Below are 16,860 nucleotides of genomic sequence, written 5' to 3'. Positions count from 1 at the left end.
CACTCTCATCCTGATGTTGTATACACATAAAATAAATCTTGGCTCCTACTTTCATGATCTCGAGATGCTGGAAGCGAGTTCTTTAATACAGCCAAATGTATAGAGGGCGGGAAAAAAGGACCCAAGCGAAAACCATCTTAGTTATGCAACAAGCATTTTGCTTTTGTGATTGCTTCGTCTACAGTCTGAGAATTAGAGCTAAGACCGAGGCAGGTGAGGCTTGTTAAAAACAAAAAACAAAACAACCCACTAAAAGATGAGAGAGAAGAACAGACGATGCCCCCTCCCTCCTGTGCACATTTTCCATTTTGTCTGTGCCAACCTTCGAGAGACACAGAGAAAGAAAAGGGGCAGAGTGAATAGCTGCCTCGTTCGGAAATGGGCCTACAGACACTTCCCACTTTGGAAGCCTCGGCAATCATTCTCTCGCTCAGTCTCTTCTCGTTCTTTCCCTGCCCACTCTGGCTTGGCTGCCAAGTCAGAGTTGGCACAGCTTCCCAGGCAGCACGGAACAAAGCCGTCTCCCATCCCTGAACAGGCAACTGACAGAAAGCAAAGTGACAGGCGCATCTTCTGCATGTTAATCCTAACGGAGAAGGGATACTGACAAGAAAAATTCACCCTATCCCTTTTTTTTTTTTAGAAAATTATACAAAAAGAAAGAAAAGCCTCAATCAACCCTGTTTGAAAGAATCCTTTAAAAATACAGCTGGCTGAAATATGGATGTGAAAGGGGGGAGGTAAGAGAAGAGAATTTACCCACCAGCACCCTGGAAAACAAGGCAGCTTTGCATCTGTTGTACCTGTTCCCGTTGCCTTCCTTTTTGCCTCTTGGAATTGTGACAAGAGAGAAAAGTCGCCTCTGGTGGGTTGCTCAAAGCTGCGGGTCTGCAGCCCAGTGCAGGAAGTTGGCACCGATCCCAGGTAGGACTTTACTCCCACATTTCTACCCTCCACCGCCTCCTCCCGCTCCTTCCCCTCCCTTTCTTCTTCTTCTTCTCCACCCACCCACCATCTCCCTTGGTAAATCTCCCCCTGCTCTCCCTTAAGTCTGTTCTTAACTTACCTCTTTCCACTGCACCACTCTATGTATGCGTGAGTGAGTGTGTGTGTGGGCACATTATGGATCAATCTGATGCATGAAGCACCCTCTAGAATTCAAGCAAAGAAACACAAAACACCCTCTAAGGGTGACCCGGGCAGCAAAGCCAGCAACAGCTTTCCTGCCTCTGCACTGGCTCCCCTAAATGCCTGCTTCAACACATGGGCTGGGTAGTGGTTGGGTTAATTTTCTTTTTTCATGCTGCCAAGGAGACTGGACAGAACACAAGGGAGAGAAAGGGGGGGGGGGGATACACCGAACTCTGTACAGGGCAATGAAAGGAAAATGTTGAGCTTCTTGAAACTCCCAAATCCAATCCCTCCCTCCCCCTCCTTCTCTTTTAATACTGCCCAGCTTCTGAATTGTTTGAGCCCACAATTGGGAGGGAATGTACAGTAGAGACTCCCTGTGACTGGCAAAGAGCCTGGTTATGGAAGGGAAAGAGGGGGAGAGGGAGGGAGGGAGGGAGGAGAGATTGTGTGTGTGAGAGAGTTCTTACAATCAAACAGCAAGAAGAGCAAAGAGAAATTAACATCCAATTAGTGCCGTGTTTAACGAAGGAGACAGAGACAGCCGTTGTTTTATTGCCCTGTTCTTTTCTTTCGGCTCCAACAGGCAGTGCGAAAGGCACCCCCAGATTGTGGTGACGTCATTTTTTCCTCTCTCTTTCCAAGTTTCATAGAGGTTGGCCATCAAGTTAGCTGGAAAAAGTTAATGATATTTATGGCCAAGCTTCCCTTCAAATAATAACAATAATACTAGAACTCGAAAATTTCATTCTTTTTAGCAAATATCCTGAAAATTCACCATTAGCGAACAAGTTCTTTCTTTCTTTCTTTCTTTCTTTCTTTCTCGCTCTCTCCTCCTTTCTCTCTGTGCCTGTCTGTGTGTGCCTTTGCTTGTTTTCCTGCTCACTCAGCTTGTAAAAGTTTGAGCTGTGTGACACTCCACCCGGCCTCCTTTGGCAGCCTGACAAGAACTGCTTTGGTGTATCAAAGAGAACAGGCAGCTTTTAAGGAAGAAACTCAATTCAGAGAGATTAAAGAATTATAATGATTTAATCAAGGGAGAGCAAGAGGATGAGGGGGAGGCTTTCCCTTACATCTGGATCAACATAAGTGGCCCTCTAAAGGCTGCTGCAGCAATGGAGAATTAAAAGAGGGGTTTTTTGTGGGGCGGGGGGAAGACAGATGAAGTCAGAAGCAGAAATCCAGCTTTAACATCCCTTCTTCCCCCTCCCTCTGCCACAACATGAACTTCCCGGGCTGCTGCATGAAGGAGATGAAGAGACGCCATGATGGTGGAGGCCTTTGTATTCTCCTGCAGAAACCTACGGTACATTGAAAAAATACAAATGGGCTTTCCAGCCCCGGAGATAGGTTGTTTCCAATGGCATTTCAAAATCTCACCCATCATGATCACATTCTGTTGCACGCAGTGAGGAGAAACTCAGATGCTTCCTCTTTTTAAAATCTTTAATAGAATAACTCCATGTTCCTTCTGCCTCAGCAGACTCCCAATTCTATCAATAAGGGAAAAAAGCATTAGTTTATACGGTGCCTTTTATTCTTGCAACAAACCAGTAGTTTCACCTTCCCACTCCTGCCCACTCTTGCTTTTTGTCTCTTGAATCTTATCCAAATGGCTTAGAGCGGATTTCATCCACAACTAGAAAGAAAGCAATTAAGCCAAGGAGAAAATTGAAGGCACTTCATTCAAATGGGGTTCCTCCAATGCTTGGGAAATGGCTGACGTTGGGGCCCGTAATCCTTCAGAACCAAGCAAATAATAATAATAATAATAATAATAATAATAATACTTTATTTCTAGACTGCTCTCTCCCTGAAGGGACTCGGGGTGGTTTAGATATACAAAAAGGCAAGCATTCAATGCCTCAGGTGAGTACAAACATATCAAAATAATACACAATAAAGCAACAGTAATAACAGTGAGCTGATGACAAAGAATTAAACATGGTGATGAAAAATAAAACAAAACAATCCAATAAGACGTAGTTAACTAAAATACAAGTAAACATTACAACAGATTCTCTAAAAGCAATTTAAAATACAGTTACGTTAAAAATGGCTGGCACCAGTGTTCATTTGAAATGTAATGTGGCAGCCATATAGTACAAGTGGGATTGGCCAGGAATCCAAGTAGTTAAAGTGTCTTAGTCCTCCTCCTCTCCATACATTAAAGAAGTGCCTGTAGAGCAGTGGTTCCCAACCTGTGGGTCGTCCCCAGATGTTTTGGCCTACAACTCCCAGAAATCCCAGCCAGTTTACACATTGTTAGGATTTCTGGGAGTTGAAGGCCAAAACACCTGGGGACCCACAGATTGAGAACCACTGATCTAGAGGAAGAAGTTGGTAGACTAAACAGACTCTACTTCAACCATCTGTAAAATAGGATGTCTTTTACCCTCTACTTGCTGAATTGGGGTCATTTAAAATGTGAAACAACTTGCATACACTAATGAATAAATATTTACTAAAAAAGAAAAAAAGAAATGATAAACTGTCTTCCATAACCCCCACCGTGCAATTGTCACCCACATATTCTGCTCACTAATATTACAATTTTTCAAGGCAAATTTCATGGTGACGAAACTCCACAAGGCCCAGCGTTGCAAGGTACTATGGCAGTCATACAAAAAATGGTCAAGAACAGAATTTTTCACCTGGAAATTGATTTGGTTTTTTAGCGCATCAGTAAATTACACAGACATAGAACATGAGTTCATTACACCTCTTTTTGACAGATAGGTAGAGTAACAAAACACAGCTATTTTTAAGGAGGAGGGAGGTTGAGGGAATGAAGTGCTAATGAGTACTAATTAACACTTCAAGTTTTTATATCAGTCTTCAAAGAGAGAAAAAAATCCAGAGCTCTAGAGAATTAGATTTATTATTGGTCGTTGCACACATATTCTTTCTTTATTATAGCACCATGGTTTTGGTAATATATTTTTCAAATGTTTTTCTTTAAAATAAATGCCAGCAGCGTGGCTCATGTTTTTGGAATATCCATTTGAAAAACACCTCTGACTCTATGTTGTAACACTTGAGGAAATTGGAATTGTTTTTTGAAGGACAATTATATTTATTGTCGTCGTCATCCACCTATTTAAGTATGCCAGAGGATAGATTGTCTTAAAATACTTATAAAGTAAAAGAGAAGTCAAGTTTCTCTTAGAACGGAATCTGACTAGACCAGAAGCTGTTTGAAACCAGTTTCATATCTCTTATACTTTGGTTTCTGTGAACCGAGGGAAAGTGTTTGTATTAGCAAAACTGAACTAAGGGATTTCCAGTTTTGTTTAACTGTGGCTCATCTCCATTGTATTCATATACTCACCCAGCTGCTGATGTTGCTACTGTGTTTGTTTCAGAATGAATGGACCAAATAAGGTTCATTTAGTTGAACTCTGTTTGGATTTGACAAAACAAGTGCCATGAATAAAAAATAGGTTTGTTTTTATTACCCCAACTGTCTGCATTCATTACTTTTTCTACAATGGAGGCTACCTTTCTCCAGTAACACCAGCTGGTTTCTGGCAATCCCAGTTTATTTGTCCTGTATGCCTGGGATGTTGTATCATTCTGTTAAAAACATCGGGGAAAATACTGTCCATCACTTTCAGAACAATGAAGTGCCACATGCATTCTGAGAAAATAAAATGGGAATCATGAAAATTAAGGCAGAAAAATCCACACAAAATGCAGTTAAAAATTGAAGAGAAATGATTTGAAACAATTGAATAATGAAACGAACAACAACATGTTTTGGTAATGAAACAAACAGAGGAAAATGCTTATTTCCACACCTCTGGATGCGGATTGTTGGATCACATCTGCAAAATTATAATAGATACAGCTCTCGTTGCTTTCCAGAAATGACCATATGATTAAGGTTTGATTTTTACTCCCTCAGTTAAAGGAGCCTCTGGTGGCACAATGGGTTAAACCCTTGTGCCGGTAGGACTGAAGACTGACTGGTTGGAGGTTTGAATCCGGGGAGAGCATGGATGAGCTCCCTCTGTCAGCTCCAGCACAAGGATGGTAAAACATCAAAACATCTGGCCATCCCCTGGGCAACGTCCTTGCAGACGGCCAATTCTCTCACACCAGAAGCGACTTGCAGTTTCTCAAGTCGCTCCTGACACACACACACACACACCCTCAGTTCCTGATTGCAATTCCTGTTGCCTTGTTTCTATATCAGTAGAAAACATTAGACAAATCTGAAGGGTCTGAGTGAATGAATGATTTATTGATTTTTTAAAGCACCTATGCATTTCACCCCTATCTGCTCTCAAAGGCCTTTTCAGGGGATGTTTGAAATGTAGCTTCAGAAATTTCATGAACTGAAACTTTACACATCCAAAAATTTCAGAAGTTAAATTTCAAACAAACCCTGAAGAAGGCCTTTGACAGCATACTCAGAGCTATAGGCCTTTTGGCCTTTTATCAATAAATCATTCATCCACTGAGCATCTTATGACATGTCTCCTGTTTTTTTGCTGATTATATTACGTGCTCTCCAGTTGTATTGCCTTGTTTTCTTATGTCATCATTAATCATCCCAGTTTGGGATGCCTCTTTCCTTTTCTTAAAGAAAGGATTCCCTTCATTTTTTATGTTTCAGGCATTTGCAATATAATTAACTTGAGATGCAGCTGCTTATACTGAAGCACAGCAAATTAGCAACTAAAACTTTAAAAAGATGCCCAACATACTGGCACTATTTTATTGGAGTCATTATCTCGTCCTTTGCACACCAATATATAAGCCATATGCTGTAAGAACCAAGAGCATGAAAATGCCCATTTAAAAAACCCCATATATTGTATTCTTCTCCCTTTATTTCAATCTTGGGCCCTTTCATTACTTTTTATTTCCTTTCAAAAATGTGCAATTATTGAAAAAAAATCCCAATTGTCCCCCTCTGACCAGCAGACCGCATTGCTGAATTTTTGGTGGGCAATTGGTCACAAATGTAATTCACAAATGATCCAAAGTATCTCTTTCAGTTTGCATTTTCTGTCATTTTGATTGGTTTTAGGCTGGGGGGGGGGGGGGCAAGGGATCCAAAGGGTATGGAGAATGAGAAGCTGCCATGCTTTGAAGCTATTTGCAATGTATTCAGCTGTTTGGGGGATCAGGAGACCATGAGGAGTACAATGAGTTTTCTTTCTTTGCTTCTAGTCCTCTGTCATGCTCAGTCTAATTCAGCCTACTTTCCTCTTGATACAGTATGATAGTCTATTTTAAAACAGATATTCATGAGAAATTCAACAGTGCCTATAACCATCATGCGCAACAGCTGGGACAAATTCTACTTGCATCTAATGATGGAAAGACAAGTTACAAATGGTCTCATCTTGACCAGAAAGGAAGTACCATGAAAAAATACATTTAGAAAATGATCAGCTTAGCTCTGCAAAACTTTTTGCATTTTGCAACATTTTGAGTGAAAATTTCATTTTTGTGTCCTCTCTTATTTTGTTGCACATAAAGACATTTTTTGTGTAGGAAACAACCTATTTTGTTAATTTCTTTTGCAAAATTTTCAGATCCCCCCCCCCCACAAAAAGGAGGTTTCACACCAAATTAATTTTTTTCCATAAAAAAGCTTGTGTGTAAAAAATCATTGAAAAATGCACACAATTTGTGGTAATGCTTCCAAATCCAAAGAAGACTTTTGAAATTATGTGAGAATGAAGAAGGTGGACATTTATATTGCTACTTCTATTTTGTGATAATGTGCAAAACAATTTCTGCAAGAGATAATACTGCAGTCAAGACCTTGTATCACCATATTGTGCATATTCACAGATCAATACATTTATTAAAAATTCACAACAGTCTTTGTTTCATGATGAAAACAAGAAAAAAACCTAGCCTATTGTGATATAAATATTGAAATGGGATTTTAAAAAAGGACTTTTGACCAGCTGGGCAGCCAACATAAGTATAAAAATAGATCAAGGTACTTGCTCAAATAAAATATGATGTGCTATTTTTAACATAATGGCAAAGGAAAGAACATGTATGAATCAAAGTCAAAAGTAGTAGAACAGTCTTCCTTAACAAAATGTCCTCAAAGTTTTTTTTTACCCTTGAAACTCTCAGAAGTCAGAAGAACCAGTGATGATTGAATTTGATTGTGATAGAGATTTTTGGTGTCACACATCTTGGGTGTGTGTATGCTACCTGGTTGGGCAAGGCTAGATCAAAGAATGAGCCCTATGGAACACACTGGCTCTTGCATTTGAGTAAACATATAGTTTGGGTATCCTTTATCTATATATATAAAAATGCTCATGTCGTAATGAGTGGCTTAAAAACAAAAGAACTGCTGGGCCAATATCCACCAAATTTGGCAACAAAACTCCTCACCATACAAGGTGTGACCATCAATAATAAAAAATAAAATAAAACTGAAAACAACTTAGAAATCCTTAATAAAAGGAGAAGCCATTACAGCGCATGCATGCAGCTGTGGGGGAGCGCACATGCATGTAAGAGAGCTCCTCCATCGTCTCACGGCGCAACTTGTGACGGCAATGGCTGCTGGCCCTCCCAGAGCCAGCCACAGCTCCACCAAATTTTAAAATCTGAAACACCAGACTGACCGACAGAGACAAAGGGGCCTCTTTGAGCGAGGGAGCAGAAGCAGGAGGTGCCTTCTCTACTCCGTCGCCGTGTTGCTGATGCTGAGCCTGCCGTAGCAACTGCGCCTGGGAGAGGCCTCCCCGCCTTTCCCAGGAGGAGTTGCAGGCAGAGAGGACTCCTGCTTCTGACCCCTCCGTCACCAGAGATTTGGCCCTCACCACACAGCCGTTTTGGGCCCAGGCGTCCTCCCTCCCTCCCTTCCCCCCAATGTCTCCCAGAGGCCCTGCACCAAGCCCGGCCCGGCCTTCCAATGCAGCACGCCTCTCTTCCCGAGCTCCACCGCCTTCCTGGCCAGGCGCGGCTCTTTCACCCCCTCCCCGCTTCCCCGTAGCTCATGGGGCAGCCACAGAGCTCTGATCCTTCCTTCCCTTATCTTGTTTTTCCTCCCTCCCCTCCCCTCCCCTCCCCTCCCCGCCCCTCCCCTCCCCTCCCCCTTCCTTCCTTCCTTCCTTCCTTCCTTCCTTCCTTCCATCCTTCCTTCCTTCCCTTCTTCCCCTTATCCTCTGTCTTTCCTTCCTTCCTTCCTTCCTTCCTTTACTTTATCTTCTGTTCTTTGTTTCCTTCCTCCCTCCCTCCCTTCCCTTTCCTTCTTTCCCCTTCTGTCCTACCTTTCCATTCCATTCTTCCCTTCTTCACCTTATCTTCTGTCCTTCCTTTCCTTCTTTGTTATCTTCTGCCCGTTCTTTCCTTCCTTCCCTTCTGTTTCTCCTCCCTCCTACCCTTCCCCTTCCTTCCTTCCTTCCTTCCTTCCTTCCTTCCTTCCTTCCTTCCGTTTCCTGCTTCCCCTTATCTTCTGTCTTTCCCTCCCTTCTTTCCCCTTCTGTCCTACGTGGGGTGAAAGAGCGAAGGGCTTGTTGCCCCCCCCCCCCCCAACAAGCAACTCCCAAATGTCAAGGTCTTCCCCAAACTCCACCGTGTTCAAATTTTGCCATCTTTCTGTTGGTTCACAGTGTTCTCCAGATGTAAGTGGACTGCTATTATTATTATTGTTGTTGTTGTTGTTGTTGTTGTTGTTCTTATTCTTATTATTAACCTGAAGCTGGCTATCTCTCAGGAGTGGTTAGATTGTGCTTCTCTCATTTTCCAAAAGGGGCTGGTCTGGATGGCCCCTTCAGGTCTCTTCTATACTAGGATTCTTCTATACTAGGATTCTTCTATTATTGTTGTTATTATTATTATTAGTAGTAGTAGTATTATACTGAGGCTGAATGGCCATCTCTCAGGACTGGTTTGATTGTGTTTTTCCCTTATGCCAGAAGGGGCTGGACTAGATGGCCCTTGGAGGTCTCCTCCATAAAAATGCTCTGTGCATAATGACTGCCTTAAAAACAAAAGAACCAATGAATGAAAGCACACCAAATTTGGCAAAAAAATGTCTCACAACACAAGGAGTGACCATCACTCAAAAATTATGATTTTGTCATTTGGGAGTTGTAACTGCTGGGATTTATAGGTCACCTATATTCAAAGAGCATTCTGGACTCCACCAACGATGGAATTGAACCACACTTGGCATACAGGAATCCCCTGACCAACAGAAAATATTGGAAGGGTTTGGTGGGCCATTGACCTTCAGTTTTGGAGTTGTAGTTCACCTACATCCAGAGACCACTACAGACTCAAACAATGATGGATCTGGACCACACTTGGCACAAGCACTCAATACACCCAAATATGAACACAGATGGAGTTTGGGGGAAATAGACCTTGACATTTGGGAGTTTTAGTTACTGGGATTTATGGTTCACCTGCAATCAAAGAGCATTCTGAACCCCACGAACGACAGAATCAGGGCAAACTTCCCACACAGAACCCCCATGACCAACAGAAAATACTTAAGGCCATCCACTCCAGCTCCCTTCATCAGGGCAAGAAAATGTAATCAAAGTCCTCCTCACAAAGACCCATCCAGCCATAGACATAGACATAGACAGATAGATAGATAGATAGATAGATAGATAGATAGATAGATTTGATTCACACAGAGAGACATAGTATCATAGATTTGAAAGGGACCCTTAAAAAAGGACAACTATACGTTCCATGTTCCAGGGTGGGCAAACCAGGCACTCTCCACATCAACACTGACAAAGAAACAGCAAGAAATACTGTTTACCCACAAGCAGAAAGAAATTAGATATATTAGAAACCAACACTTTCTCATTACTTTATTTGCCAGATAAACAGACTGGGCCACAGCAACGTGTGGCAGGGGACAGCTAGTCCAAGATAAAGTTATTCTCTTCATAGGGACAGTGGGTATTGTGTCAGGCACCACAGAGCCTTGCACTAAGTATCAGTCATATTCCCAAGGCCTTTACATCTTTTGAATCCCCCCCCCCCCCATCCCAATTTTTGGAATACTGGTATTTTCATAATGAGATATCTTGGATGTGGGGTCCATATCTAAACATGAAATGCATTTATGTTTCATACACATCTTATAATGTAATTTTATGCACACAATTTTAATAATGTTATACATGAAACAAAGTTCATGTACACTGACCCATCATAAAGCAAAGGTACCACTATCTCAGCCACCTATGTGAATCATTTTGGATATCAGAGTATTTCAGATTTTGAATATGGGATTCTTAGTTTGTGTAAAACTGGATTGCAAGTGACTCCTCTCCTTCCTCTGGCAGACTTCCCATTGGTCTGGGCTACCAATTATGACCAGCTTTAAAATTCTTTTCTCAAAGGAAATCAGCTCCTATCAAGAACCAAGGGGCATCTGCAACAGCTTAGCAGGCTCTCTGTGATGGCACAGTTTGCTTGTTCCAAACCCAGTCGTGCTGCTAGAGCTGCTCAGTGGGACTGTGACGTCTGACCCCTCCCTCCTTCCTTCCCTCTTTCTCTCCCTCCCTCTCCATCTGGGATCTGCTGTCTTCTTGTCTACGTGCTGCCTGTTCTGGCACAGTACAACAGGAGCAGAGAAAAGCAAACATTCCTATCGCTCAGGGCCAAGGGCGTGCTCCACAGCCTCAAGAATGGCTCCTCTGTTTGGCACAGGGCAGTGCGCCATCCCTGGCCATGTCTCACAGACTCTATCCCCACAACAGAACAGGCTCCCAGCTTATGGCACAGGTTGTAGACTGGGTCTTGTACACTAAACTGAGCAGAAGCCCACAAAGACTCTTTTACCTCATTTGTTCAGAGTGTGAATGCAAAGCTAATAAGAGTAGGAAAACCTAGGCCGGAGCTGAATCTTGTGTGCTCCCAAAATATTCTCCCCAGTCAATTCAGATATTGTATATTGCCGGATATATGAGTTTTGCATTTGATTTCAATACTTGGAAAGCTTTAGGCAAATTGCAATTATTGTTCTATTTACAGGAGCTGCAACAAAATACTGCAGTGTGAAATGCTTGTTTAGTGCTCTAGTAGGTTTCCAGGTATCACTCTTCACTTTTATTTTTCTTCAGTAGGCACTGTTTTGATTTAATATGTTCAGTCCCTGATTCATATCTTTTTTCCTCCTGAAGATTTGGATATGTGGACATACACATAAGTGTGGAGTGGACACAAACACTTTTGTAAATATTGGGACTTCTCCAGACCTATGCATTTCCCACTTCTGAGTGCAGAGTAATACTTTGGCTACATAAGAACTGATACTCAGCTAATGAGTTTGTTATTAAACTAAATAATAGCATTTGATAACTTTTACATGGATCTGAAATGAGGAGAGCTGTTTACTTAGAAACAACACAGGATACATTAAAGATTAGGGCTGTGAAAACTCATTAGTCCTTTTGCTGATTTCTCAGAATCTCACTAGAATTCTCATCCCATATCCTTTCTGTATTAGATATTGGGACTTTTTCTGTCTGCATATATTTTTCCTCTCTTTCCCATAGTATCTGCATTGTTGGTCATATTTAATGCTTGCAGTAGTTTAAAATTGGATAATTAAGTGGTGGGATATTTTGGAAGGTCTGAGGGCCACCTAAGCCTATTTTCCAAACCTGATCCCATATGAAAAAATGATTGGGGGGTGGGGGAGTAAAAATGGTCACTCATGTTCTCAAAATGGAGAGGAAAGAGGGTATTGGCCATTTAAAGAGTATTGGCGTCCATGTGCCTATTTTGGGACCCAAAGGATTATAAACAATAACTTAGAAGCAATGGATGATACTTTTTAAAATTGTAAGGATATTTGGATGTCTAATATAACAACAACAACAACAAGTGTATCCGTGGGCTGCAGGCCACAATTTATTCATGCTCAAATGTTTGTGCGCATTTGCCAGACACCAATTTATCCAAAGCACACATTTTCCTACACTTATTATCTGTAAAAACTTATTTCCAGTCTCACAACTGTACAGATTTCCTGGGCAAAATGTATTTTGTCAGGCTTGAGATGAGTGAAATTGATCTTCTTAAGAAATGTGAATCCAATGGATTTCTTTTTCATCCTTGTTTGGCAGCTTGAGTTCCAAAACTACAGAACAAAAACAGATTTAGCATCCAACCAGTCAGAGGCATTGAATATTATCTGAAAGTGAAAGGCTCAGCCAGTCCCCCAGTTGCACGGGTGCAGTTATTTGCAGCACTGCAAAGATAAATCTTGTGCCAAAGAAGCCAGACAAACACAACTGCTTTTAAACTGGGACTGTTTGATCAGGGAGTGTATTTTTTTTTGCCTCCCTTCTGCACTGAACCTATGGCTTATAATGCTTTTTCACATCTGATGATCAACAGTAACAGCTTTTGCATTTGACATTGCCATAAAGAAACAACCCACAACACAAAAGAAGCTAGTACCGGCATTTTACAATAAGCATTTTCAGATTTTAAGTAGTAAGTTTTCAATTTCACGTTTAAATCTTAAGTCAAAACTTGAAATCTGGGAAAACGTCAAACATTTGTTTCAGGTTTTGTCCAAATACTGTTTCAAAAATATGAATCTACTTGTCACTTTGCTCAATTCTAAAAATTGTAACTGACTGCTGTTTGTTTAAGATACACCTTCAGGAGCCTTTCCATCATGGATTGACAGAAGCTGTCAGTGGGAGAAATACTAATTGCTGATAAGTTTATCAACATGAAAGTGCTGCTAATAGGTCATCTAATGCCACAAACCAGCTAATCCATTTTTGTGAGCGACTGACATGTCTCTTCCACTGAATATGTGCCCTTTTGCAACTTAATTATCAACTTGAAATAAAATAATTCCTTAGCACCTAGACTGGAAATAATCTAGAAACCACTTTTGGGGGGGTTTGGATGCTTTTTAAAAGCCATTGAATCCTCACAAGCACAGCAACAATTCTGAAAATATAACCCTTCCTGGCTGCAGCTTCCTGCAAAAGAGCATTTTTCATTATGCTTGTAAGGTGGGGAGGGAGAAAGAAAGAGGCAGAGGGAGAAGCCATTTGGTGTTCAAAAGGCATGTTATGTGCTCAAAGACAAAGATAGAAGTAGATGCCAGAACCAGATATGAAACAGGAAGGAAACAGAGACAGAAGGAAAAGAGAGGTGAGACTTTACCCTCAGTAGACTATGGAAGGCCCCTCTCATGAATGGGGATAAAGAAAAGGGACAGAAAGTATCAAGCTACAGAAGGCAGAGTGCTACCGGGACAGGGGCATGTAGAGCCTCTCTTGATTGGAGTCCTTAAAAAAATCAAGCAATTATGTTAAGAACAATTTCCTTGTAGCCTTCAGAACAGAACCACTTCACATGAAGAATATGAGACAACTGGCATGTGACCAGCTGGAGTTCAAGCTGACTGATCATGTCCTCTTTCAATAGACTTAATGTACTATTTTAGTGTTTCCAGCCTTCCAAACCAGAAAAAGCCTTCACTTGTCTAACCAGATTACTAAACTGGCTTTTCAACAATGAGTTTGTGTAGTGGTGTTCCCATCTTAGCCTGGGCAGTTTCTTGGCCATGTGCTGTATAACAAGAGTTTGGGACCAGGCTACCTGAAACAGCATTATGATGGAAACTCCTTCTAGCTACTTCTCTTATTATTTAATGCTGGGTTCCTACCTTTATTCCTTCTTATAACCCCTTCCCTTGGTTTTATTATAGGGACCCCAAGGTAGCACCAAACCCAAGACAAGAATGTGTATTATTTTAGGGTTCATTATGGTTTAAGACTGAAACTTAGGCATTCCCATAAATGAAACAACTCACAAAAACTTGAGCAATGGGGTTCTTTATTTAAAAGGCCTCTTTATGACTGCATACCTTAAGATGGCTCACCACTTTGTCAATTTCTAATCTTGCACGAATTCTAATCTTCTCTGTCTCCCTTTCCTTCTCCACCTCCCACTTCAGACTCCAAATATGACTAACTATTGGCTACAACTAACAACTCGGTTAACCATTCAACTGCCAACATTTCTATTTCTCTCATCTTCCTTCCCAATTTTACAAGGGCTGTGCTTGGTTAATTCATGGCGTCAACAGGCCTCTGGATCTGCTATCATCACAATCTCTCACTCCCAAATGGGTCCACCCAAATTTTAAGATCTCCTTTATATATTTTGATCTGAATCTCTCAATGAGATAAGGCAGGTGACTCATAGCAAGAAAGCCTTGGGTGGTAGCAACCCAGCTATGGAGTAGCTTCTGAACACTATTTTAATGGTCCTTTTAATACATGAAGACTTTTTTATACACCAGGTATTTTTAAATAACTTCTAAATAAGCAGACCTACTGTATTTTAATGATCAATTTGTTTATGATCCAACCAGAAAACCTCTATTATGGAACAATTTCATTCAATAATAAGTCAACCCTATGAGTGACCTTTAGAAGTTGTGAGGCAGTCTCATGCTGGACCTCTGCTGGGTTCCTGTGCATCTCCAAAACTTATTCTGGAAAGTAGGAAAACCCTCTCGATGTAGTTTTTGAGTAGTACTGAAGTGTGTACATATGAAAAGAATTTCCATGGCAATTACAGCAAAACCAAATGAACCCATGATTGTGAAACAGATGTCCTATCTACATTCACTGCAGGACTATTTAAAAGCTCATACACATAATTTGATTCCTTTCCTATGTTAGCTTTGTATTGTTAATTCTATATAAATCTTACTTCCGTATACATCTGATGACTTTGTATCTTAATCAGTGGATGAGAAAAAACACTAACTTATTATCTATTGAGGTTTCACTATTTTGTTGTCCTATTCATGCTCTGGGTATTTGTATGGTAAAATCATTACCAGCAGACCACTTCTTCAGTTGATTTAATACAGATTATCTTGTCTGCTGCAACAGAGAAAGTTTAAATTGCCAAAACAAAAAGGACACTGAGAAAAGCAGATGCTATGAATATTGACTGTGGTCTACCGAATGCTACTGAGATAAAAGCTTTTGGTCAGGTAGTCTTTTCAGTCCCTGTCCCCTTTCCTTCTGTGTTATCTTTCTGGATTGTACATCTGATGGCAAGGATCATCTGTTATTACTTTGTAAACTGCTCTGAGGGCATTTCCATTTGAAATAAACGTGGAACCATCAAAATCTTGCAAGTACGCTATTTTTAAAACTTAATTCTTTTTTTTCAATAACTAATGTCTAACTACTTCACAATAAGTTACATCAGCAGTGTAATTAGCTTTTCTGTAGCGATATGGGTATAATTTCATTCATCTGTGATGGAACCTTGCATGACTCAAATGTTTGTCAATATTGCTGCTTCTCTGATGTTGAAGGTCAAGACCGGGGGTCAGGGATGTGCTTTGTACCTCCAGCTTCTGATATTCCTTTTTAAAAGTAAGTATTTTAATTGCCTTTGGACAAGAAAAGAAAATATATTAAAGGAAAATAGAAAATATATTAGAAAAGAAAATAGAAAAGAAAATATATTAAAATTATAATTGTAACAAATTACTACTTAAACTGACTCTGGCATGGTCTAATTCCAAGATGAACATCAATAACCTATTTCAGCATTTTCTGCATTAGCTCAGATGAGAACTCTGTTACTCATGTTTCCGTAACAGGGATGCTATGGATTGACGCTAGGAACCATATACTGTCAAATTGATATCCTTATTGTTTTCAACATTTTAAAAAAAATCTATAGGAAAAAAACCTTGCTTTCAGCAGTAACATTCTGTTTTTTAGGTAATGGTTAGTCAACCCAAACTTGGTTGACGTTTCATTCAGTCATGGAATCAGCACACCATCATTTGCAGGTAAGACCACATAGTAGCAAGGGGACTCTGAAAGGTTAGGTCATCATTCTCTGATGAAGAGGGCAACAACCTTTTATGGTGAGATTTGGAAGTCACAAGAACACTAACCAAAACACATCTCTTGACCCACAAGGTCTAAAATAAGCCCAGAGAAGCCTGAAAACATGACTGAGGATAACATGACCACAGGATACCTGTATATGTCAATTAGAAGCCACTATAGCTTTGACCAACATTTGCATAGCTTTGAGGCAGATGAGTGACATCCAATGAAACAAGTGCAATATCCCTGACAAATGTATAAATAACTCGGATTTTTGCAATGCTTTGGCGGATGAGGAGCGCTTCACATACATTGTGAAGTCAGAGTTACCTGACTTTAAGAGTTACCTGACTTTAAGAAAATCAGTCCATATCACAAAATCCTAGTTCGGGACTTCCCAGCCTACACTGAACTTGCTCAACTCACACTACATCTAACAGAATTCTGAATAAATATGCTGTTGGCCACTATATTACTCAGCTCTCCTTAATGTGTCATGAATTGTTTTCTCTTGAAGGAGGATCCAGTGTAAATCGTTTGGTGACTGCATCGTTCCAGTACCCAAAGAAAAACACCACACTGACTGCCGAATGTCTTCCAGGCTCAGTTCAAGATCTTGGGTTTTCTTTTTGAAAGCAAACCCAACTGTGTAGGGCATGGCTATTTGAAGGAATGTCTGTTTATTCAAATTAGGAGAGAGGACCTCTTGAAGGTTCTCCAAAGTTACTATTTGAGTGCTGATTCTGGGGAAAAGGCGGGTTATAAAGAAAAACCATGATCCTTGTTTGCAGAGCCCTTATTTTCACATACTCTCTAAAACTGCAACTGGCCCCCTTCTCTCTGTTTTCAGGAAGGAGTCAAGACACATGTC

General features: G+C 40.7%; 1 long non-coding RNA gene across 1 annotated transcript; it reads left to right on the top strand.

Moving 5' to 3' along the window:
- The first annotated feature begins 323 nt into the window (after positions 1–323).
- Positions 324–16,773, top strand: LOC132773728 (uncharacterized). Its single transcript, XR_009631340.2, has 3 exons — positions 324–924; positions 15,876–15,946; positions 16,507–16,773. It is a non-coding gene; the product is annotated as an uncharacterized lncRNA (long non-coding RNA).
- The last annotated feature ends 87 nt before the right edge of the window (positions 16,774–16,860 follow it).

This window comes from Anolis sagrei, chromosome 4 (genome assembly GCF_037176765.1).
Source record: "Anolis sagrei isolate rAnoSag1 chromosome 4, rAnoSag1.mat, whole genome shotgun sequence".
Taxonomy (NCBI): Eukaryota; Metazoa; Chordata; class Lepidosauria; order Squamata; family Dactyloidae; genus Anolis; species Anolis sagrei.
The sequence above is the reverse complement of the archived record's forward strand: the minus strand, read 5'-3'. Positions and strand labels throughout refer to the sequence as shown.